The sequence below is a fragment of the Rhopalosiphum maidis genome, chromosome 2, assembly GCF_003676215.2.
Source record: "Rhopalosiphum maidis isolate BTI-1 chromosome 2, ASM367621v3, whole genome shotgun sequence".
NCBI lineage: Eukaryota > Metazoa > Arthropoda > Insecta > Hemiptera > Aphididae > Rhopalosiphum > Rhopalosiphum maidis.
This window is the reverse complement of record NC_040878.1, coordinates 51,947,735-51,972,216: the sequence shown is the minus strand read 5'-3', so window position 1 is coordinate 51,972,216 and position 24,482 is coordinate 51,947,735. Positions and strand designations below refer to the sequence as shown.

Here is a 24,482-nt window from a genome sequence, read left to right as displayed (position 1 = left end):
CATAGATCGTTATAACAACAATACAATCAAAATAATATTATAAAACTAAATATATATATATTTACGTAGGTACAGCATCTATAAGTTATAAGTTATAACCTATACATATTATAATATTCAAACGGGCGAACGGTTGTATATTTTATGTACTATATTATACATACTTATACAGAGTGATTCTAATGACGGGAATAGTATATCATAATAATTTTACATTGTTATGCTTTAGACGCTCTACTAGCTATTTAACATTTACAAAACTATAAATACTTATTGTGTTAAATACAAAATAAAACTACTGGTTGATATTTGGATTTTAAACGTTGACTTTTTTTATAAAAGTATTCTGTTTAAAATTACAAAACTAATAGTTATACCTACATAAAACATATGTTTATAATATTATATATTTATTCGATTTCTTTAATATTTATTCCGTTTAAAAATAAAAATGTTCATATTTCATAACATACACACTGTGTATATAAAATTTTGAAAAAAAGTACAAATATTTTACTTACAAAATAAAAATCATTCACTGTGTAAATAATCACTCTATATACATATTACAAGCGTTTGGGACCGTTAAACATATTCTGATATTATAATTTTTTATGGTTGTATGTGTTATAAATAAAGGTATGTACCTAAATATATTATGTTAGTCGTTCACAAAGTTATATATATAGAGAGAGAGAGAGAGAGTCCATTGAAACCGCATTTTAAATATTACAGGATATCCTTGTAAATTTGATTTAATATAACATGGATAATTATTATAATACTAATTACAATACAATACATAATAATATATAAACACTAAGTAAAAACATTGAAACATCTATAATTTAATACACTAGACAGCTGATTATTGTAACAATTAATATTCTTATCTCGAAAAGTATTAGTTTTTTAAAATTTATATATTTTTTACATACATTTAAGACATTGTAAATCAACATTTTTAATTGTTTGATTCAAAACATAATATATATCGAAAAATTTTGAATTATAATTATATAAAATTGTATTTAATCAAAGATAATTAGTTTAAATAGTTATAACTACTTATTTTTAATTTGGACAAGCGTAGTATTAAACTGCCATTTTATGAGGTTACCAAATAAAACTAAACTATGCCCATACTCAAATCATTAAATAATTAGCTATTTAATTACTAATGCTTTTATATATCAAAATATTGTGGCTATAGATATCAAATTTAAAAAAGGGGAAATATGTTAAGCATATTTTTTAATTACAGTAAAATAACTAAAATCGTCACCATACGTTTAAATATCTCATAGTGTTCAATTTTGAACTTTAAATGTAGAAAAACATTTTGTTTTTACATTTTTTGTTTCAGTAAGAACAACTCGGAAAGCACGATGTCTTAAATTTCCATACATATTCGCTATAAAATGTTTATCTTCAAAATAAATCTATAATTCATAACTCTATTAAAAATTTAAAACTTATACATCTATTGTTAGTCAAAAAAGTAAAAACCTAAAAATGATAACAATGAATAACCAATTATTTTTCAAAACTTGTTTTATTATAAAAATTATGCACAAAAAATATATAAATTATAAAAAATAAAAATTTTGAAACAATTAGTTTTTATTATTAAATAAATCAACCTGTATACTATTAGTTTCTGTATATGAAAAAACCAATGAATAACAATTATTGTTATTGTAAGCGTCTCGTTTAATTCTTTTTAGTTATAGACCTAACATAATATTCGGAGGTGCCATAATAATTTTTTTAAACATTTTTAATTAAACATATAAATTATTCAAATATAACTATTTTATAATATTATAATATCAATAGTATGTTGTATGTAGTACCTATGTAGTTTCAATATTTTATTATGATGAATTATATTGATCATATTATATATATATTATACATTTATGCCTATGTTGAGTATGTGCAATACGCGCATTACATTATGTATATATTTTTTAGCAAAAATAATTCTACGTGAATTGTTAACTAAACATATATTCGTTTACTTAAATTACACATATAAATAAATAAATTTGCGTTTAAAATTACTTCATCAGCAATCTTTAAACCATTTGAAAAATTTGAAATACGTAGTTTGCTTTTAGGTTCTCGATTTTTTTCTCTTAAGGATTGGAGTAATTTTAATTATAAATGTATAACTACCTTATTTATATAGGATACGCATAAAGTATATCCATTTATACCACGGAATCATTAAATTATTTGTAACGCACATAAAATATATGTATCTCGTTAATAAAAAATTGACTTGAATACAAATTCCCGCATTATCGTGTACGCCTATATATATATATATTATATATGTATAAAGATCGCATACGTTTGAATAGTGTATGAAACATGAGGGGGTTAATAATTAATATTATGTATATATATTATGATTGATGATTGTATACTTACCTATATTATAACCACGCACCTCAATCTAAATATTATGATACCACAAAGAATATAATATTTAAATTACCGTACGTGATCTGATTTCGTTTAAAATGAAACGAGCGTATATTGAACGATTTGAGTCACAAGATATATTTTGCATTGTTGAGAATATATTAATGACTACGGTACGTCGATGATGAATTGCGGTTTTCTCATTATAAAATATGATTGTACATTAATTTTACGTTTTTAATAATACATACAGTTATTATATATATATGTTTCTATATATATGTATACCGTCATACCGACAATTTCTTATACCTACACACTGACAGTGGCCAATAAAGGTCATTAATTTATAAAACAATCCAACGAGAAATACTATTTTGGTGTTTACTATTACAATATACAATATTTCAATTATCTACTTAATCTATTATTTTTATTCACACACACACACACACACACACACACACACACACACACACACACATATATATATATTAATAATTAATTTGTGTATTTTAATAATAATGTAATTGTATGTATATATTTTTCAATATCCGTTCGGCCCTAATATATTAATAATAAAATTAAAAGAAGGTACCGTGAAGATGTTTTGTTAAATTTTAATACTTAAGAGTTAAGCACTTGTTATAAGTTATAATCGATTTTTATGCCTACTTATATAATATGAATTGTGATTGTATAATAAATTTATGTTGTTATTTTTGCGTGTTTTTTAAGGGTAGATAATATGGAAATTGAAAAAAAGACGTTTATTTTTAATGGGAATTTTTCTTCTTCATTGTACGAACAGCAATATTGCCATAATTATTAAAAATTAAATTAAAATAATACAATTTTTTAATGGATTGTGTTTTTAGTTTTATACTGAAAATGTTGTTTGAATCATCAATTTTAATCCACTGCTTTTTGGACTACAACCACCACACACAATCCAGTAAACTCATCAACAGTATTCCGTTAAAATTATTGAAGCCCGAAATGCACTAAATCTACCATATAGGGCTAATATTTATTATTAAAACGTCGTTTTAATTCAATAATTCTATACGTTATTAGACGCACTGGGTAGGGAATTAAAAAAAAGCCCAAAGAAAAAGAAATTTGCGAAAAATTCCCGTCCGGGGATGGTGAAACGACACGTTATATGAACGCGGGATATCGGACCATCGACGTTTGCCCGGGAACAGCGCCCACACGATGCCACAGGTGTTATACCCAGCTTTCTGCGGGCAACTCGATGTACGCAGCTCGATCCGCGCAGACGGCCGGCCAGACGCTGTACACCCGCCAGCAGCAAACATTCACGACTCATTTTTAGGGTGTTGTAATATTATATTAAAATATATAACTTGCGGAGGGCTTTACGTGGTCAGTTATAATTAATTATCAATATTCTTGTATTGATATAATAATATGCGCAATACCTCTCCGGCCAAATCGCTGACCGTGGATATGTCCCGATGGAGTTGGTTGTCAGAAAAATGTATCGAGTCACGGCCGGTTAGTGGGACGCTTTGACCGTCCCGAACAGGCTGCTCCGGTGGCGGCCAGCGAGTAGACGTGCGACCTGTCGGGTGCTCGATACTCAGCTCCGGTTTTGGTCACTGGACGGTGCGACAGCGCACGTTCCCGTGTACGCCCGTCCGAGGTGACCGGCCGCACTCCGCCGTCCACGGGTACTGCACCGACGCGGATCGCTTTCCACCCGTGGCCGGGCAGTGCTGCGGGTCGCATTGGACGGCGGCGGCGCTGTCTTCTGGACATCTGCCTATGCCTGACATTTGCTGCGAATTTTACGGCCGTATGACGACGATACGTTTGACATATATTATCTGGTCATCGACTACGAACGTCGTCAGAAAGTCGCTCATATTGTTCGACAATCACTATCAAGCCAGCCGAACACGCGCCTCCGTCATGACGAAATAATATTGTGTACACTGAAACATCGCCCAACGAAAACTGCAAATAGCGGGTTTTTTTGGGGGGGAGGAGAGAGGTGTTTTTGCTAACTACCGTCCACGGGGAAACATCTAAATGACGAATTCGTTTATGGCTTGATTTTTATTATTTTGATAATTTTTATCGTTATCGATCAAACAACAATAATAATCTACCCGATTTATAATACTTATATTTTATTACAATGCAGTGTACGTTATAACACTTAGTTGTTAATACACTTCATTCCCCACAAAAAATTTACCACTTTTAAATTGAAAACACCTCTGACTAGCGGAAAAAATGTCGGCAACCGTTAGTGAAGCATTTAGAAGTCTCAATGTATATTATATTAATGCTGCAGTATTTAAACAGCGACATTAAATTACAGTTGATCGATCACGTGAACGTTCAATGATTTATGTTGCAATATCATATTGTGTCATAATATATTGGTATGTTAGATCTCATCCACTCAGAGTGCAACGAAACTTTGATCGATTCGTTTAATGTCCGCTATACAAGCTATATTGGTTACAGTGAAACTGGACGCGAGCTATTATAATGAATGATACGCACCTACCTACCGCGGATAATTAAACATTTATTGAGAATTAATAGCTATGAGTGTATAAAATACAGAAGTTTTACACTTCCGTTGTCCGTGAATGAACTTAGTTATGAACGTTTGATGAAAAATATATTTTTCATTATTGATTAAAGAATGATGATTGACTTAATAGCTTATGTAAATATTTATAGCAGTTTGGTTGCTGTACAATATACGAGTACCTATGTATACTTACGGCACACCAAACGGACACAACTGCATAGGTATAGATACTCAGATAATATATATATATATATATATATATGAATCATTAAAAATAATTATTATTAACAGGTAAAAACTTTAATCTCGTTTTTACATGAAAGCAAGTTTTAATTTATCATTTTGCAAGTCATTAATTTTGGAATAATGAAATTCTTACACGGGGTTCCGTGTACCTAGAATACTCGTATATATTTAGATAGATAAGTCCTGTTTTTGAATTGGTGATTGAATTATACTGAATTTCAAAATCTTATTCAATTTTATTTTTAGTTAATAAATCAAAAATGCCTAACGAAAAGTCGAATTATCATATTATCATGTTCAATTTCTGCAACGTGGCCATATGAATGCGCATGTGCAAAATGGTACGGTAAAGTACTACGTATATAATATGTTAATTATTATATATAAGTACGCTGTACGCACGTCACAATCGTGACTCGTGATCGATCGTTTACGTGCGATCATTCTGTTGCCGATCACACCACAGTCCAAACAGATGCACTTATGTGCATTCTTCCGTTTTTATTATGTGCGAATACGATATAACCAGCTCACCGCGAGACGGGTTGTGTCGTTTTCAGCCTTCCACCGGGTCGCACGGGTAATTAGCCTAAAGCATTCCACAGAACCTGTTTTAATTCTCGTATAATATAATATATATAACGAGGATTATATGGCGGGTGAAAAGTTATTAAAAAATACAAACGGTATGGCGGACGCCCTTTTTATGGAAGTATAAGACGTGTAATTTCGCGCAGTTTATTGCGACAGGAAAAAGCTGTTTTTTTTTATTTTATACTATTTCGGTCTTTGCACCAGCTCCGAGTGACGCATAATCATACTGCATTTGTATGCAGTTACAAACGGGTAAATTATACGGCGTTATTTTTTAAGAATTGGACACTTTGTTTAATTTAAGTTTTCTGCGATCTGGGTTTAAAATATTAGATATACTTACATATCAGTGGTATGTGTTTCCCGGTTTAATATAAAATAGTATATATTATATGTACAATAAAATGACAAATATTTTATGCAAACGACTATTTGGTATCGGACGATATTCGCCGTGGACGTAGAACATGCCACTGAACCATGATAATGTTATTATATTCATTGCATAATAATAATATGTGTGCTTGCGTTTTTATTATAATGTGTACTTACGTGTAAGAGGTGCAGTGCGTGTATCGGAGATAAAAATGGGCGAAATAAAACAGCAGTGTTTGGCGCAATTTGCATTTGGATTCCGACATTTGTCTCCAAGAGACAAACCTCGAGCGCATACATTATTATAATTTGTGCGTACATATAATGTATTTATAGTTCAAATGGTGCGTGGTTCTATAATATTATGTAAAACCGATATATAACATAAAACGTATTTTTCCCCACTCGAGAACAATGCAATAAGCGTCCTGTGAATGAAATGGCTGTATATTGTATATAAATAAGCGTATACACATGCATATAATATTATGTTTATTTCATTCGCCGCAAATGTCGCGCCGCATAAAACGAAACTGATAAAATCGTCCAAAGAACACAATATTAAAATAGTAAATACATAAATATAACAGCAATGCGATTTAGAAAAAAACATTATGGTAGATATATAATACCTCCTACAATCTTACCATTTGTTTCGAACTTTGCAATGAACTTAATTTACAATAAATTATTTCATTTGACATAGTACATATTAAAATATGGTTTAAGATTACAGCCCGATATGGTGCAATTCTTTCAGGTAGTTTTGTATTTATTATATACATATTGTATGTACACAAACACCCTTGGTCTGGTTTCAGTGGCGTTATATAATATTATATGTTTTATAATATGTCTAGTGCCTATGTAAAGCCTATATAGCACACATAGGACTAGTGCACGAATTTACATTTGGTAAAAAGTAACACGATATGCAGTAAAAATCATGAAAATATTAAAAATAAAACATATTTGAATAGTTAATAGGTGGTCAATATCAATTGATTATTTTTTTTAGTGAAATTGATTGATAATAAAAAATTATATGAACAGGAATGTCCACTTTTTGTTAAACATTATATAATTTATATTTTTTTACAGAAAATGATAGGTTTTATAGTGGACAAAATGAATTGTTGACCATACTATACTATTTTAAACCTTTTAAAAATTTTTAAAAAAGTATGGGTAATATAACTAAATTCCTCTCAATAAGAAATAAATATTAAATGTATTTATCAAAATTTGACAATCAAAATATGCAAAAAAAAAAGTTGCATCAACTTGTCATTATTACAATTCGTAAAAATTACTGACAAAAATCCAAAATTATAAAAAAAAGGAAAAAAAAATACATTCCATAAAAATCGGCAATCATATAAGTATAGTCTATGTCCTATGATTATCAGTGATTTTATGTATACTAAATGATTTCATAAGTAGTTTTCCAAAAATTGAAAATATTCATTACTTAACAATCTATTTTTTTTCTATGCTAATTTTATATGGACAAATTGTGTTACAAATCAATAATTAATTTTGTTAAATATTCTAATCTAATTATATTTTATAGAGGAATACTTGATGTATTTTGAGAGTACAAAATTCAAATGTGTCAAATTTATATTATTTATTGTTGTAATATAATGTATAATTTTTTTATACTGTAATATTATTATAATATTTATACGTTTTACACGCCATATCATATACCACGTGTGTATAGATCACTTAGATCAGATCTTCATATTTTCATGTTTAATGTTGTACATTGTTATTAGGAATCATATCTTTAAACATCCATCCTCGGTTCTAGAGTAAAGCAGATAAGTCGGCGAGTGCTGACTCTTTCCATTTTTTTTACAACTTAATAAAACACCGTTTACGTATTATACAACTGCGTTTGGATTTGTATTCAAAATTATTTCCACCAATATCGTTTGATTAAGCATCATTGCACAACGATGATAATGTATTACTATGCCTATTAAGATTACCGATTTACAGAAGGCAATATTATTTCGATTCGTCACACTAATTCGACTATGTATACCACGCGCGTGTACGATAGCAAACACATACGATATTCGAAAGAACTTTACGATGGTTGTCGACTTAAACGTATTTACTATATATATACATATTGTATATTAAGCTATAACTCTAAACAATCAAGCTAATATGAGTATTAATGTAACTTGCACGTCACAAGCGGATATACTACGCGAAACCCAATTAACTTGTCAAATTTAAATGACGACCAATCCATCAAAAACACGACACACATATTATCTTATATATATATATATTATACATATAATCCTCGAACGGTTTATAAGTAGCTATATAAAAACGATAAAGGGTAAGGCATGGTATTGGAGGGCGCAACATATACGCTTCTAATATATTATATTATCTAATTTTATTATTATGTCATATCATACTAATTTTTGTAGTCGTTTTTTTTGTTTTCATTAAATAGTGTAGTAGATATCTTCAACCATTGAATTAGTATTTCGCATTTAATTTATCATAACGCCAAAAATGGATGGGTATCAGAATTGATAAAGTTGAAGATTAATAACCAATAGAAACACAAATATTGATTATTGATAACGCGTTTCATAATAATATTTCATAAATTCCGTTGTTCGGCAAACTACAAAGTAGCAATTTTTTTTCTTTCAGCGTACTTACGAATTATAATAATATGTAATAAACGTATAGTATTTCAATCGAAATTTTCCAACACGATTATTTAAAAATATTGGTTTTAAATTCAATCATCACTATTATTATTGCCAATTTTTAAATTGTTTTTAAAAAATGATGTAATAATTATAATATAATCGTTTTATATCCTGACTTTTTGGAAAATGTATATAAGTACGCGGAAGACTTATCAATTTTGTTAAAACAAGCTAAATAGGTTTGGGGAAAATGAGCGCAGGTGAGTTATGTACCCGGGTCAACTCGAAGAATGTGTAAATAATAGTTTAGTTATGGTATAATAATAACAATAATAATAATTTTTATTATTATTATTATACGAAAATGTTTACCAAATAGCGACCGGTATAAACAGGAAACTATTTTAAAAGCTGCTACACATAAAATTTGAAGGTGTTTAAAACTTTAATTTAACTATATTTATTTTACGCATACATCATAGGTACTACAGTAATAATTACTTATCACTAATTACTCTACACGGTATATAATATAGTTATTATAATTATTTATCGTGATCAATTAACCGTGTCAAACGATCGCGCAATAAATGGCAATACGAGTAAAAAAATTATTCTGACATGCAGTATTTAAACGATTTTCAATATTATTTCTATTTTTTACAGTCATTTATAAGTATGTATATACGTTTAGGATCTATTTACAACGACTTGATTTACCTATATATTATTTTCAAGAATAATTCATAAGACGAATGGCGTTATAACACTTTTACAAACTCATCACTCTCGCGGTGATAAATTATTCACTTCCGTATTTATATAATTATATTATATACGTTACAATTTCCACGATATTTATACTGTACATACAATATTATTATAATGCTAAACGTTTCGCATTCGCATATTATAATACGCCTGCAGTATAGTATAATATACACATTACACATCACAATCACGAAATACGCACAACACTTCAGCGTACTATATGTGTCTAAGTATACTCCCTATTTTGTCGCACTGTTCTCTATAGGTATACATAAGGGACGACGAGACAACGGCGTTTTTCGCAAAACTTCCTAGAGCGGTATTTTTCAACGCGTATTCGTTTGCCCCCCTGGGACATGGACGAGGGTTGTTATTGCCTGCAATTCGATCGATTTTGTTTTCATAGAGTTTCGAGAAAATGCGTATCCGTCGATGCACCGACGGCGACATGTAATATAAGAGAGCAAACCAATACTACGTATATGTATACACGACAATCGCGCACGGCCCCCTTTTATTTTATATTATTATTATTTGAACGGAGTGAATATCCGGTCGTCAAAGGCCGCATACGGTGGCGAACGACGAGAGATGAGATTAGTTTCGAACAGAATACTGAATAATAATATTGCTGTTATCAAAAATATCGGGTATAGTCTGTGTGTCTCCAGATTTGACAGCCAAACCTACAAGTGTACAACATTATTTTAACCTAGGGCGTTATAATATTATGGATTGAACATTTAAACAAAACAAAAAAAATGATGGACTGTTCTGTATTTAATGGAAAATATAAATATACATGCCCAAGGGGTCATGTACGCATCAAATTTGTACATTAAAATATATATTATTATAGTTATAATTCTCGAGAGCTTTCCCTGTTTTTTGGATACTTGTTAAACACGCTGATTCATAATGTTGTCGATATAAATGTTATCATTGTAACTCATGTGCATTTATATTTTTGTTATCACGCGCATTCAATATTATAATTAGTACTTGGTTTATATTAGTAACGCGTCGGTAATTAATACATAATTACCGGAGATCAAATCGATAACATGACAACATTATGAGTAATCACTGTCCGAGATAAATAACAATGACGTGTCTTAAAATACTAACACACGATACTGTGTTCAGCATATATTTTATGATACATACAAGCTACAGGTAAATACATAAAAATGCACCAACCATCATAAGTATAAATAATAAGTATTGGGTAGCTATTTCAATGAAATACGACATTTTGAAATGTTATGATGAGCTAGAGAGTAATAGTTATATAGGTACAATACTATTTATAACATTTTTTTTTTTTCATGTAGTCTTTACTTTTGGAAGTCACGATGGCCGTATGTCAATAGCATACCTTATCACATCTCACGGTTTCTCGGGAAAAATATATATTAATTTTCACCACCGAGCGTTATTATATGATGGGCTGTAATAGCATTTTGCTGAATGGAAGTTCTTGTCCAGTATGTAAAAATGCATACATTAGTTTCTTCTAATTTTTTTAAAAAATAAAAAAAAATGCGAGTATAATGCTTTATATTTAAGATGAACAGCGATTAAGCTCGCTGCACTTGGGGTTGCAACTGATTAATGGTTGATATGCAGGAGTTGGAATTCACGAAAAGCAGTGGCTGTGGGAGATCGGTTGGAACGACCGGGGATCAAAGCAAGAACCCTAATCTGCCTAAACCAACGTACGGTTGAGCAAGCGAAAACTCGACGCGAAAACCCTCAAACCGCCAGACGTGAGCGGTGCAGATTTATTAACGACATTATAAATAATCTATCAGCCAAACGTGTCGGAAAGATAATAACATTATTATTCATAATACAATGTCCGGTGCGCCGTGTATGTGATGTGTGTATCTATCATGCGCGTACTATATGTTGTCGTGGGAACTTCCATGATATAATATTGTGATTATCAAACGATATGTATACCGCGAAGAAAAAAGTCCGTTGCCGACAAACGCGTATCTGCTTACTATTATACATCTACATCGCCTTGACCATAATTTATTATTATTGTGATAAATACGACCACCGCGGCGTTAATTAAATACGCGGGTTTTGGTCCGAATGAATATATAATATTACCTACGAGTATAACACGCGGGACGGAGAAATAATAATTAATGACATTGTATGTATAGATTGGTTCTTCTTACGGATGACGTTCAGTGGCCGTAAAACGAGGAAGTTTTCGACTCTATTTCATATCATTAATTTATAATATATTACGATTAATAATAATAATAATAATACTGTCGTCACGTATTATAATTCTACAATAATCATTGTTGACTAAATCAAATATTTTTACTTATCCGTATTATTTTAAATCGAAATTCAGATATTTTTATACATTATATGTAGCCGTATAGTGCGAGGACCGTACGACACGGATGATCAGTACCTACTTGCTATAAAAGAACTTTAACGAACATAAATTATAATACGCACGGTGATTTAATTAATCTGGTTCGAAAAAACGCTGCATAAGCGCGTTAGTGCCTACGCGAGTTTATGACGATTTCTGCAAGTAATGTAAAAGTAATTAAATAGTATATTATACCGGATACCTACCACGTTATTAAATCACAGGCCGGTTTTTATTGATTTGTGGCCAGGGACAGTATATATACTATTATATAACGTTAATGTAATGATATATGTAAAATTAATCTACGAGTAGATGCCCTTAACGCAATAATTAAATTTTCCATGACTTATTATATGGTTGTCGTACATCTAACGATTTTTTCCAACAAACACGTTATATTACGTCTTCTACGCAGGATTTTATAGTTCGGAATAAAATATGCCATCATTTCAGGCCGACAACGGCTGCGGTTTTCGACCACAGAAACGGATTTACGTGAAAAATTAAACGTCAAGACCGCCCGCGCGTAATATGTATTACTACGTATACTATTAGTAATAGGCATCGTAATGACATATCTATAAACCATATAACTATTGCCTATGTAATAATATACAATATGAATAAGCGGATTTACGATATTTCTGCTTTTGTACGCCGCAGCTGCACGCACGCATAGAAATATGATTATTGTCAATCGCAGAATATTATATACACGTACATGGACGCGGCGCGTCATCTGACAATCGGAGGAGTAGGTACTAAATGCGTTTTCAAGGCCTAAACCCGTTCTTTTTGAAGTCATCGCTAAATAAATAACAATATATTATTATATATAATATTATAAATAATAAACACTGTAGCCGAGAGTCGGAAAAAAAACATTATAGAATTGTTTGACGCGGAGTATGAATAATCGTATATTGAATACGTAAAAACTAATATACATATTATATGCAGTCTTCGCGTATGTTACGGTGCAATCCATTTGACTGGCCAAGTTAATTTTCTAAGTAAATGTTTATATAAATTTAAGTGTTTGTAGCACTACAAAGAAATATATACATTTTTATATACATAGTTGTTTTTAATATTTTTAAACAACACCTAAAGTTTTTATTTCAACATAAGAATATTAAATATTATATTTAGTTTTTATTTACAAGCGTTTAAAATTAAAACCAGTGATGGAGTAGTGGATTAAAATACTCTTAATGGAGTATATCTATTACCATTTAATTCCATCATCCATCTACCTAAATACTTATAAATGTATACATATATGTATATATAATTATAATACCTACTTAATATTTAATAATACTTTAATATTCGGTATTTATACATCAAAATTTTTAGGAAACTATGTAATTCTAGTTTTGAAATTAAATATATGAGCTGTCATAAAAACCACTGATAAATAAATGTGCATTTTTGTGTAAAATATACAAAATAGTTATTCAAACCGTAATTATATATATTTAAATTTTTAAACAGAAATTTACATAGGTATAATTGACAACTAAAGATCAGTAAAAGGAGTACCATATACTCGTATATCTTATTGGAATTAATCGTAATAATACTGATAATACTCGTATAATATTCATATCCATTTGTAATGCACAAAATACGAAACAGCTTTATCGTATTGTATAGTATATTACTACTGCATGAGCCCCAAGCTAAACAGCGTATTCGCGCGTTAACTGTTTACACCGGTGAGAGCCTATAAAATAATAATTTTTACGGTAAACACAAAACGTTTAAACGTTAAACGGTAAGAAAAAAAAACGTTTTGAAAAAAAAAATCGTTTTCCCACAATAATATTATATAATATTACGACGGTCATCACTGGTGTAGACGCAAATCCGTTATGGTGCGCGCGAGTTAATTTATTTAAGAGCCTGGGTGTGTAAATATATAATATAGGAAAAAGGTTTACACACTGTCCGGCGGCGAGTGAGTATATTATATTATTTAATAATGTTGTGTTTCACACGACGGTGGAAATGTAGAATACCGCGAACGGATCTTGTCTGTGTGTGTGCACGGCCGCATGCGTATATTTATATTCTATATACATATTATTATGTGTATATATAATATATACTACGGTCTGAGAGTGATAAATCGATGTTTGTGAAATAATAAAATTTATAAAAAAAAAACGAAAAACGAAAAACGCATCGATAATAATACCGTGAAATATATCGTACGACGAAACATATTTCGTCGATGACTGCCGATTATATTATTTTCCTATGTAAGGTTAACAAATACCCAAATTATAAAAAAAGAATGATTCCAATTTATGAATAATTTATTGCTTGTTTTATGAATAATAATGAAATATTAGATTTTTCAAATATCTTAATTATCAATACTATTGAACTATATTAATTGTTTTGGGTGCGATAATTATAATTTTACATCGTGGCACTTTCATGGAAATGAGGAGAACAAAAGTGTCGAACTCGCATTGGCATCGAGACAAATGAGCTGTATGGCGGTATACACAGCCCGTCGTATATTCTACTGCACGTATATAGCCTGTAGGCGAGCGAATCGTTTCGTTCATTCAATTTAAAACGTTACAGGTTCTCGACCCACCGAGATTGTCACGTCCTTCTCGTCGAACAGTGGATAATATCGTATAGATATTCGATACTTTTATTTTTCTTTTTCATATCGAACATAATACGTCGTCCGTCCACAAGGGAACCTCCTCGACTGTACAGTACGTATAGACTTTGGCACGCGCGCGCGATGGCGCAGCATATACAATCATAACATACAATATTATATTTCTATATACGACTATGACTGCATCGACGGAAATGCAACTAGCGCGCACGCATAACGACCGTCGTTGCAGTCGCCGCCGAATCAATACGATGCACCGCGGTGGTCGCGCGTAGTTTATAATAATATGTATATAAGAGTATAATAATATACGGTCGGTAATCAGGTGCACGCCGTGTGTATAACGCATATACATGCACCGCAGATCACGGCTGCTGCACCGGCAGACGAGGGCGCGCGTGGCGGTGAGGGGTCGGGCCGGCGTACGGGGGGGAGGGGGGGAGGAGCGTCGAAAAACGGCACCTCTCGTTCGGCGCCGCCGTACAATATTGCGCAAGCCCCGGCGGCCAGCCGTTCGCTATACTATCGCCGCCGCATCCGTCCACCACCGGCCCACCGCCGAAAGACGGACGTCGCGCGTCCACCGGCACCGGCACCGCTACCACCGCCGATCTTGAACTTGAGCACTTGACAGAATACCGTCGGCGGCGGCGGAAAGTGTCTCTCTCGCGGGGCGCGCGACGTTTCCCCCACCGCGGGCGCGCCGGGCGGTGCGCGCGTACACGTCGTCGGCGGCGGTAGGGGAAGAGGAGGCGACGCGCGAAGAACTGCTCCACCGCGGCGGCGGCGGCGGTGCCCATCATCATCATCGCCGTCGTCGTCTTCGCCGTCGCCGTCGTCGTCGTAGTGGTCTCGTCGTCACCGTCAGTGGTCGTCGGTTCGTTGTCCCGTAACGCCGCCGCTTGCTGCCGGCTGATCACTGTGGTCCCAACACGCGCGCCGTACGCACACACGATCGTAACAACAATAATAATAATAATAATAATAATATTATATTACTATTGTCGTCGTCGCGGTGCTATTCTATAATATAATATAATATTATATTATTGTAATATATTGTTATTTTTCGCGACGAGATAATTATACATTGTTGTTATTATTATATATTGTTGTTGTCGTTTCGATAATAAAATATCGCAACAAACTGTACAATATCATTGTCGCTGCGACACGAGCAGCCGCCGTCCATTCGCGGTACTCACTCGCTGCACGGCTTGGGATGCGGCATAATTGACTGTCGCACACCATCGTCCTATATACCATCGTTATCATCGCAGTACACTTGAGACGATAATATTTTCGTATACGTTGCAACCGCCGGAAATCGGAAACGGCTGCAAAAAATCGTTTTGTGGAAGGTCAGTAAACGAATTTTTTTTTCTTTTAAATATTAATTTTCCACTTGTTACGTACAAAATCCTCTAGGTAGCATTAATTTACTACTGTACAGGTACTGCGTTAATATATTTAAGCCAGAACCAACCCCTTCGCGCGAAGGTGTTTTATTTTCTGTTTCCCCGAAATTTGATGCGTCAAACATAATATGCAAACTATTTTTACTCTAACAGTCGAAAAATTACTTATTCGTTATAGGATGAGACTTGTGCTTATTGAAAAAAATATATTGATTTGAAAATATATGATGATGAGATGTGCGCAATTATCTATAAACCGCTTAATTCATTATATACGAGCATTTTTGATTTTCTGTTGTAATTTATATAATTTGTATTGTATCAATTAATGTTTGGACATGTATTTTACGAAAGAAGATTTTATTAAAAAAAAATCTTATCTATTTTTAATTTTAATTTTTTTATATATATATATATATTAAAAATCGTAATACTATTTCATTGAGGACATATACAGATATGTAATGTTCCATTCCTCTTAGTTTTTCAACAGATTCCAGTACGTATTCTATAAACATTAATTCATCAATTTTATTCAAAAAAATGTATCAGAGAATGTTAATAAAATACGTGTATGCATATCGAATCGTGTAAACAGACGTGAAAACGCTACGGGTAGCGCAGCATTAGAATACTTTTTGAACAATATACCGTTTGACAGATTTAATTTTCAAAAATTATAATAATAAATACGTTTATTCGTGATAAAAACTAAAAAATGTAGATACATAAAGAAACTTATAAAATGTGTCGTATTGATAAAAAAACACATTTATTATTTGTGCATAATTATAAAATAATTAATAACGAAAAATCGCTAGAAACTTCGATAAAAATTACTAAAATTTAACCAATAATTAATTTTTAATAATCCGGTTATATGGAGCGTACATAGTATACGTGTTTAGATTATTTTATTTTTTAACTAAATATTTATATTATTAGGTATAGTGTATTGTGTATACTGGTGATGATTATACTAATTATTTACAAATTAAATATGTTTCATATTTTATTATTTGATAAAGAATTGAAAATATGTATACATTTTAAATCGCTCTTACAAAAAAAATTGATTAAAAATGTAGCAAATTTAAATTATACATTATATACGTTGTTGCATAATAATTTTTCCAATAGATAGTTAAGATACAAATATCTTGATAATTTAAAACAATAAAAATATTACATTTTCAAAAAAAAGAAACTCATAATTTTACTTAATATGTTGTAGAATATTCTAAAGCTTTCGAAACATCATCGTAGGTAAGAAAAATAAATTTTACTATACATATCATGCGAGTACCTCCCTATTTCCATAAAATATATTGTATATAGTTAATACATTATATACATTTCTTTAAATTGTTCATAATTATGTAAAATGTGGGTTTATAATTATATAATAAGCTCTTTCTATACTATTTCATAATTTCATTGACTCAGATTAAAGTATTTTAGGTCGTTTAATAAATTAATAAAATATGTAGGTTCATTCTTAAACGGTTAATCGTATCTAAATCTATAACTAGCCTAACCAGACAACAATATGGTCAATATGTTAATTATTAATATATGACTGTTGTTATTATAACAATAAATATTGTTAAAACAATAATTATACGTCATTAAATTATTTAGAAAAAGTTTTGTATTTTGTATCGGATATAAAATAATATTTCAATTATAATTAAGAATACGACAGAAATAAAAATTACTATACTTTTACTATATTTATTATAGAAAAAGGGTTTAAATATGTTTTTAAATCAGTTTTAAATCTCAACCCACATCATGTACACTATACATAGTCAAAATAAGATAGTATCACATAAAATGCGCACATAACCAAATTTTTTGTATAAAAATATAAGTTTTTCTTATCATTGATGAAAACGATAATAATTATCTAAGAATTAAATAATATTGTGTTCACTAACTATTATATTTTACCGACCACTATACATAGATACAGTAATTATTTCCATATACCTTGACACAAATGACGAATGTTTCATAAAAATAGTAAAATTAAAAATTGATGTTCAAAATAAACAATTTTTAATGTGCAGTGGTGGTACCGGTTGTACAGATATTTGTTAAATTTAACGCTTCATTAAAACTTGATGAACCAATCACGTGGATTGCATTATATTATGACGTTTTAAAGATTGATAGATTTTAAAGAACAATCGCGAGTCTCTAACGAAGAACACCTATAGCTGTGCAACGTTCACGCGTAGTATACATGGAAACTTTTATAATTTATAGAATACCAATCGATTTATGAGTAAAAAAAAAAAAAAGCAATTAAAATTCACTCGGCATTGCAATTTGTAAGTGACAATAAATTATACGCACACGCACTTACATACACCAAAGATCGCACAGGAGACGTAATAAAGTCAACAGCCCTAGGCCGTATAATAATACGCGCGGTGTACACAAGTCTCGAAAGCGTGAACACTTTTGGTCGAATGCAAATAATACGTCTGGGGGGAACAGTACATAATATTTTATAAATAGCGGCCAAGGTGAGACGAGTTTGTTAAGTATCCGGTGTTCAAAACCAGTTCTTGTATTTTCCGAAGCACTTAATAATCTTCCGTTATGTTTGGTCGACATTCCACTTGCAGCACTACAAACATGTTTTTTTCTTCTGTAATCAATTATATCGATCGCGTCCATCTTATTTTCCAGTAGCCCAAAAGTCTCGGGTGACGCATGGTCGGGGATCAGTCCAAACTCGGTTAATGAGTCGATGCCCCGCGATATCTTCAGTAGGTCATTGTCGTTATAAAATTTTATTGGCTATCGATCTAAACTATAAATATTCAGAGATGACAGTTCAAAATCACGACGACAAACTGCATGTGTTTGCATAGAGCAAGAAATCTTAAACGGGCCCGCAAAACGATGAGTTTTATATTACGCTGTTTACGACATGTGTATATATCATAATATAATTACTGGCACCCGACGAGTTTGTTTGACATAATATTATCGTTATCGTATCGTTTATAATTGTTTAACTTTGAAGGGAACAATAAGAGTAGTCGTCAATAGGCGTATGTGTATACGTATTATACAGGTACAAATGTTATTATGACATAAATTAAGTGACACGTCTGAAAGACTGGTTTCTATGGTGATGATAATTACAGGTCATGCTACTTATTTTATAACGGATGATTATCTCACGGTACAATCATTGTTTCAAGAAGATTATTAAAATTACGAGGCGGTCATAAAACTTCGAGGAATTATTTGCCTTTTAATTAACACTACCTATCGTAAAATTAATTTAGAAATAATGCATTATGCAGCCGAATATTATCGTGAATCACCTCGTGTGGTCGGTCAATTTTATTTGCGGGGCTGTATTTTACCGGAGAAAAACTACACCAACACGTGTTGGAACTTAAATTTTTATTTCTTTATATAATATAATCTCAACTCAACAGTGATTTTCATAAAGTTTGTAACTTCATGAACCTAAAAATAACTATAGGGCCTGAGGTACTTACAGGTTCTTTTTAAGAATTTCACGAATTTTAAACAGATAAATTGTCTTTAAATCGCTTTTAAGCGTAATGCCATACGGGCGGATCTACCAACAGTCAATTATATTGAAATATTTTTATTTATTTATTTACTACTGATGCATCAAATGCAGTTTGAGTTTTTATTCATCGCTGTGGATTATACCAACCGCGACAACAAGTGGCGTCGATCTCAGTTCTCGATACACCTACTGTTATGTAGTATTGTATTTATAACACCTATATAATCGTTTATTATAAATACTGGGTACGAAAAATCACACTTTTTCACATGATTTGAACGAACATTTTGTTAATTTACCGTTTCGTTCGATATTTCGCGCTGTATGTATACATGTAATTCGTCAGTCTCACACCCCCGACGTATCGTTCGTCGTGCAATATATTACACGGCATAGTGTCCCCTCGACTCGATGATTAATGGTGATCACCCTTTGCACTGTGCAGCAGAGTATATTCGCGAGCGGTCCCCCATCCATGACCTTTGGTGCACTCGTGCGCGGTTAAAGGTCGTCTATATATCCCCATTTTAGTAGAATGGGTTCAAAATTGATTTGTCCGCCGGGTGCTATTATTTTGTTGTTCTGAAATCTTGCTAATGACCGCGGAAGGGGGATTTCGATTTTCGAATCCCTACGCACGTTTGATATATATATATATATATATATTGCACGTGTACGGTTCAACGAAAACAGTGTGTATACACTCGACCTTAACTTTGTAAATGACCGACGCAGCGTTGTGTGCGTGAGAATTAAACGCGCGTGTACAACAATCGTTTCGGAAGGTGGTACGTTATATACAGCCACCATCGTAGTCGTCGACCTGTCAGCTTTTCAAAATCCACTCGTCGTGTACGTATTATTATATTATCGTGAAAAGAAAAAAAAATCATAATTTCCGTGTGCCTTCTTCTGCCGGTCATCATTTGAATCGGTACATTACGATGCAAATTGCTCGTCACTATACACACACACACACACACATACACACACACATGCACACACAAAAAAATATACATAAGAAAACCCGAGCAGCGCAAATAATTTAGCAAATATCCGGCTTCATGCATACATATATATATATATATATAGACGTTAGACGTGATTCACATTTTGCATTCATTAAAGAATATTTAAATGCGTACCTTCTGTACGGCGTCTATGGAACGTGTGTATGTAGATTGAGATAACTACAGTTACAACTCGGAAATGCTCTTTTTGTTTTCTGAATTTTGTTGCATATTATTCGATCGAGCTTGTGAACAACCTCCTGCGTACGTTATTCTCGCGGCGGTCAAAACGCACCATCGAGTGATCTGTGTGCGTGTTTGTATGTGTATATGTATATATTTAGTTTTTATCTTAGGTATTTAATCTATAACTTCCCCCTTTCCCACAAACAATAATTTTTCAGTGCAAAAGTAAAATTTCGACCCACCTCGAAATGGATAAGCTTATTTGCACAATTTTCTTGACGTATTACATTAGGTTGATCGTCAAGTATTCAAATAATATCTTTTACGTTAGTTACAAAAAAAATACGTTAAATTAAATCTATGATATAATGCAAGACACATAATGTCATAATAAAATACATGTAAACATATATTTTGTTTTAAATCATTTTCGAAAAAATTATAGCTATAGGCAGGTAATTGGTTTAAAACGAAGTATAGGTACCTTTAATATGAAAAAAAAATAGTAAGGCTCCACACGGGTTTGCCGTAAACTGTGGTAAATATCGTATGTCCGCGTTGAATTTCTGCCAAGTGGCAACCTGTCATTCGTTTTTATCGGTCTTCCCCGTGGTGTCCCAGAGTCGAACGGGAAAACATGAGATGATGATGACAAGTGTCGGTAAACGATAATCGGCCGCCGCCGTCGCGTTCCATTCGAGGGCGAGGGAAATGCAAACACGGTAGGAAAAAACGCATATTACCTGCAGCACACCGCGCAGCCGACGGGTGTTACAATATTATTATATGTGTGTACACGTATATAATATATCGACTGTACGTATTATATATACTGTTCGGCGCGTTTGAAAGCGTATATAATATTTGTTTTTGACCGGGCAGGCAAGGAGAAGATAACGATACACACACGATATAGTACGCGCGAGACTATATTATTATTATTATTATTATTATATACGACACTCTCAACGCGTCGTCGGGTTCGTTGTCCATAAAACAAGCAATGATTTTACGATGACAATATTATATATATATATACATGTTATATTATACACACGCGCGTATAGGTACGCGCATGTATATATATTATTATATATGTGCGTTGTGTGTTTTTTCTTCCCGTTTTTATTTTTTTTTTTTTTTTTTCATTTTTTACGATCTCGTCGTGATGCAGTTTTTTACTTCTGTTATTCATATATATATATATATATATCCTATCCGAAACATGAAAACGATATTATTATACCTACTCCGCAGCCGTAGGACAGCATGTCTAGAAGGCACCTATAGGTACCGTGAGTCGCCATCGTTTGTGCCGGTCGGTCGGTTCGCGGACTCGAGACACGTAAATTATAATGTACGCGTATAACCGTATCATTATAGGCATAAGCCGTCTATTAAAGCCATGCAAGTGCAACACCTCTTCTAATGTTTTAAATTCACTAGGCTCGCCTGAGATTTATTTTTTTTTTATAATAAACGCAAAATGATCTTTTTAAAATTTGAATCTTGTATAGAATACTTGTTTAAAACTACCGGCAAGTTTATAACCGCGTTAGGTGTTCTATAAACTTATGACATTGCCTTAAATGAAAGTGACGGATTTTAAGCATGTTACATTATTTTTAAGCATTTTTTGTTCGGTTAAAAAATAGTTATTGTTGAATAATATCGTTCAGAACATACACGATTGCGGTACCGTTGTCCGGAACTGCACGACCCGATAATATAATAAGCGGCCATATTATTATAATACGTATATTATATAGTTTCGTCGCAGTACATACGATTATAATAGTAATGACGACTCGTCTTAACTGTTATAAAACATATTGTAATACGCGTATTACAAGTAATATTATATTATTTTTATTATTATGTTTTTCTCGACCGTCACCGGCGAGTTATTCACCGTAACTCGCAGATAGATATTTCGTATTTGATATAACTGGCGAGCGAACACCGAACAGCGCGACGGCGTAGGTACATAACTATATATATATATATATATTATAATATAACACTATCGTCCGATATCTATACACTACTATAGGAAGCGGATGATGAATAATATACGCGACGAGACACGATCAACCTCGCTCGATTCGCGCGGCACGGTCACGACTGTAGTGCCTGCAAGACTCGCGCGTCTATAATACCATATGATATTATTATTATGGTAGTAGGTACCTGTAATAATATAATATATGCGCGTACACGCGCGTCTCCGAAAATATTAATAATTATACACACTGCCATTATTAGTCATTAATGACATTACACCGGTGGCCGGACAGCAGGGCTGACGTAATCCCACGAAACTGAATTTTCATCGGCGCGTTTTATCGTTATCGTCGTAGTCGTCATTATTATTATTATTTATTATTATTTTATCGCGTAGAGTGCTGTAGTTTTGAATGCCATACACAGCACCTATATAACCTCAGCGACCTTGTGCTGTACGTCACCCTAACATCGCCGAATTTTCCAAAAATGTCTAAACGATCGGCACGTGATGTTCATGTGAAGGCTTCAATGTGAGCTTTACCGAAGCAAATGTATCGTCGAGTTCGGCCCGTCCCTTAATCGCCAACATAAATTATTAAAATGTGTACTATGCGGCAGAGTACATACGTCCCAATTCGAACGACCGACATAATATAACCGTAGCTATACATATAGATGGTATTCTTTGTTATCGCCATACGGTGGTTAAAATTTGAAAAATCATTGCAATCAAGAAGTATACGTAGATAATAATATGTTTTAATTCCCATCTGCGTAGTGCTTATAATATATTTATAAGTTTATATCGGCCGTCGGAGTGCAGGTATTATACGAGTTTTTCTTTACCCCGTGAAATAATTATTCAAGTCATGTCTTCGCGAAAACTATATGTATACATGCGGTCGAAAATGGCCGACCGAGCAAACGAGAAAAAACTGGTTGTCTCCACGGCGATCCACGGGTAACCGGTCTGTGCGGAATACGCGTACACCGTTATTGATCGATTACAGACCCTTCGTCGTCGGACAGGAGACCGCTCTACCACGCGTATTCCACGGATCCATTAAATCGTTATAATAAATAATATATATATATGCGATTGCAGTAATCCATTTTGGGAAATACGAAACGTTGAACACATAAACGGAAAATCATCTGTCGATCTCAATATATCGTTTAGAAAATACTATTATGATCTCCTGCACTCGTCCTCGTCCCTCGTAAACCCAATGACGATTTCTATTTTCGTTTTACGTCATAAAATCAGACTTTAATCCAGGGCTGTTTTGTTTTTCCTCGTAACATATCGGTTGCGCATAAATACGTATTGGCTACATCGAAAAGTATGAAAACTTTATCGACCCCCGTGAGGTCTGTTGCAGTATAATCGTAGCAATGCCATATAAATGCTTATCAACGTCTCCAACACACGGTATTGTACACACGAATATCGGTGAAACCGACACGCTGTACGCGGCGGTACAGGCCATGTATAATACACACATTTTTGGAAACAATACGAAACGATACTCGCATTATCGTTATAGGACGAGACGTC

The 24,482-nt window shown here is 32.6% G+C and overlaps 1 protein-coding gene across 1 annotated transcript in view; it reads left to right on the top strand.

The window, feature by feature from the left end:
- The first annotated feature begins 15,768 nt into the window (after positions 1–15,768).
- The window catches only part of LOC113554671 (putative uncharacterized protein DDB_G0282133), a 63,466-nt gene continuing 54,752 nt past the window's right edge, over positions 15,769–24,482 (top strand). Inside the window, 1 exon segment of the mRNA XM_026958623.1 lies at positions 15,769–16,099. The gene's annotated coding sequence lies outside the window, so the exon portion shown is untranslated.